Below are 3,536 nucleotides of genomic sequence, written 5' to 3'. Positions count from 1 at the left end.
CAGAATTTTCATTTTTTGGCTGAACTATCCCTTTAACGTTTGATTTCAGAGCAGAAAACAGAGCCTCAGTAGGTATAAACCCTCTCTATGGTGCATCATGGTGATGTGTAAAGGTCTGTAGAGTCTGTTATATCTTGCCACTTAGTCTTGTCACAGTTATGTGGGACAATATCGTGTGTGTGTGTGTGTGTGTGTGTGTGTGTGTGTGAGATTTGGTATGCTGGTCAGGAGCTGGAGAAGGCTGGTAGGATGTTCACAGTCTCAGAGGGCACAGGCCGGCTCAGAGGATACGGACAGGTCCAGTGACTGAGCTTAAAGCAGCTCATGCAAGACTTATCTAATCACACAGCCTGTCACACACACACACTGAACCACACTGAGGATTGAAGGGAGACACAAATACCTGAACTGAAAACGACTTTTCTACAAATGTGACTTACTGAAGTACATCTATTGACTGTCTGTACACTGTTAAAGTAAAAAAAGTGCAGTAGTTACTTTAATGAGCTATTTCTACCTGATCTAATGCTTGAACTAAAGAATCATTCAGTTGAAAATGAGAAGTCTGTCATCATTTACACATCTTAAGTTAAACATTAAAACTATCACATGGCTTCAGAAGATTTAGCACCAGTCATACTGATTGTTACAGTATGATACTTTTATGGTGCTTTTGACTCTCTTTGAGGCTTGAAACTTCAGTTCTGAATTCACTTCTGAGTTCTGATTGTAACTAATATTACACATTTTTCTCTGTCTACAGAAGTCAAAACAGTACAGTATGTGTTTGTGTGCACTTTTAGGTGTTGATATGTACACTTTAGGTACCTTTTGCAAAGGGCCACCCCAGTGACAGCTTTTGTATATATTTTTTTTTCTGAGAGTGTACATAGCATATTAATATATGTTATAGGGAGAGTAACAAAAAGTTTAATAGACAATTATATGTACTATAATTTTAGAATGTATAATGTAATGTATAAACACTCCCAGCAAACATTTGGACGTGTATTGACCGTTGAAAAGACGTCCGTCCGACACGTCCCGTCATGGTTGAAAAATAGTTCCAAAATGGAAGTTGAACCGACGTCTTTTCTGGCCGTGAATTCCACGTCTTTTCTGGCCGTGAATTCCACGTCTCTTCAGCGCGTCCATGGACGTCAGAATTAGTCTTCTTCTGGATGTTTATATGGTGTGTTTATGCATAAGTGTAGGCATATAAGCCTGCATATAAAATAATCATACACTAATTGTGTTAAATCGTAAACAGGCGATTTTGACGTTTAAGCATCTAAACTTGACAAAGGTTCTAAAAAGGGCCAAAATCGGCCCAGTCATACCGAAATGTCTATATAGAACACGTTATAATCACGTGTAGATCAAACAACACATTACTTTACTTATACATTTAAGTACTTAATATAATTAACTGCATCTGAATATAAGGTTAAGGTTTGATGCATGCAATTATGCATAATTTATAGTTATTACAGTAACTACATGTAACAAGGTCACTGTAAAATAAAGTGTTATATTATTAACATTTTAGTAGTTCATTACAAATGATCAAAGATAATGGGATGAACTAAAGTCACAATTTATTTATCACATTTATTTTATGGTTTTAATACAAATTCACCTGGGAAACAGGAAAAATTAACATGTTCATCACGAAACAAATTCAGTTTCATAACTAAATTTAAGGAATTGAGCTGTCACAAATATCTCCCACATCTTTTTCACCCGAAAACTTATTTTTTATAACCCCCACCCCCTGCTCTTCCTGGAGCATGTTTTAGATGTTCAGCCATAGCGCCATCAATTTCCGATTCCGTTGAATTGGGGTTCCACCTCTTCACAGCATCTGAGGGAAGAAAATATGAATGTAAAAAGCAAAAAGTTAAACAAGCACTTATTTTTAAAGTGTTTTTATCTATCAAACTAATTGTACAATGCAGTCGAACAAGACTTTTCCCATCCATTTCATGAACATGAGCTTCTCTGAGATACCAAATGATTAGTCTTCAAAAAGTCTAAAAGTAATGTAGTGACACTCTTATGGAAATAAGATAATTTGTAATTATTTAAATTTGTCTAATTTTTAAACTGTGTGTCATGAATCAACATCTCAGAAAAATGTTATTCATTTCAAAACAAAGTGACGACTTAATTCGTGATGCGGGATGTTGATTTCATACATGTCCACATATGAGAACACCGGGACTAAAACATGTTAATTATGCGTTTGGACATTTCTGATAAAAACAGGTCTTTTAAATAAGACACAAGGAACATACGATGTGTCACAAATTACCTTGTATTTTATTATATAAAGGTGTAGCCTTGAATGCAGAATTTTCCAGCTGGCCACCACCCTGCATGTTGAATTTTGCCATTAAGGCATTTGACATGATTCTGCGAAATAAACGATTCAGTCATAATATTAAAATGCATTGTAAGATCAGTATTACAAATTAGCAGTACTGTGCAGTTTGCCAATTGCATGCAGTGTTAAAACATACACTTTCACAACCACTCTCTATCATGTAATAAGTGCTCTATCCCTATCCAAAGTTTTTGTGACAAGTAATGATTCATTCATTTCTTACACTAACATTATGTTTTTATGTCTTGTTTTAAGTCCTACGAACAACCTGATTTAGCACAGACATTACAACTTCAACACAAAAACAGGCAGTTATATAAGTAGATATAGTGTGTGACAGAATTATAGTATTACCAAAGGTTGAGGTTATTATTGTGGATACTGTTACTATTGTCATTTTTTTCTGAAATACGACACAGCAAAACACACAAACAATGCTAGGTAAATACATACCTGTTCATACACAGTCTCTGACTGACATTCGGCCAACTCTGGACAGTTGCTGAACCTAAAAGTGACACCACAATCAAAATAATGTAATAATGTTTTGAGAAATCAAGAGCAAGACAGAATTGACAGCAAACAAAAACAATGGTATCGATATTGGCATTAGATTATCGATAAACAACTACTTGTACCTCTAATAAAAGATTTACAAACGGACTGTTTGCAAACTTTGCTTTAATGAATTTCCCATAAATGGCCTGCGTTTCAAACACCATATAATATTCCTTACTTGCTGATGGCATGGGGTAATTATCTGGTTCCACCTATTTGAAATTGTAAAACACCAAGGCAGGCTCCACTGTCCCCTCGGATTCTGAGCTGCTGTCCTCTTCCGCTAAGGCATCAACTCTTGTGCTTCGACATCTCCAGTTTCTTTGATAGTCAGAGGACATGTTTAGCAAATCTGAAATTACAAAATACTTTTAAAGCACTTATTGAAGTCAGCCATGCTCAAATTAATTTACAGATTTCAGTGAATTGTTCCTGAGCTCCTCCTACAGTTTTAACATATCACAGTCTTTCATTGCATTTATTTTTAGAAATAAACTTTCAGAATGCTACATCTGAGTAGTACTTTTTAATTTAATTTTTAAACATGTTTAATCAACCGATGTGCTCTTATGTGCTGCATGTCATTGATGTC

At 35.3% G+C, this 3,536-nt stretch overlaps 1 long non-coding RNA gene across 2 annotated transcripts; it reads right to left on the bottom strand.

Annotated features, from left to right (window-relative positions):
* Positions 1 to 1,583: 1,583 nt before the first annotated feature.
* LOC141286551 (uncharacterized) lies at positions 1,584 to 3,245 on the bottom strand. 2 transcript variants are annotated; one of them, XR_012339288.1, is made up of 3 exons: positions 3,123 to 3,245; positions 2,840 to 2,894; positions 1,584 to 1,864 (listed from the first exon to the last, which is right to left on the bottom strand). It is a non-coding gene; the product is annotated as an uncharacterized lncRNA (long non-coding RNA). The 2 variants fall into 2 exon arrangements; XR_012339289.1 differs by lacking the exon at positions 1,584 to 1,864 and adding an exon at positions 2,343 to 2,415.
* Positions 3,246 to 3,536: the final 291 nt, after the last annotated feature.

Source organism: Garra rufa, chromosome 15 (assembly GCF_049309525.1).
Source record: "Garra rufa chromosome 15, GarRuf1.0, whole genome shotgun sequence".
NCBI lineage: Eukaryota > Metazoa > Chordata > Actinopteri > Cypriniformes > Cyprinidae > Garra > Garra rufa.
Note: the sequence above shows the minus strand (reverse complement) of the source record. Positions and strands in the feature narration are given on the sequence as shown.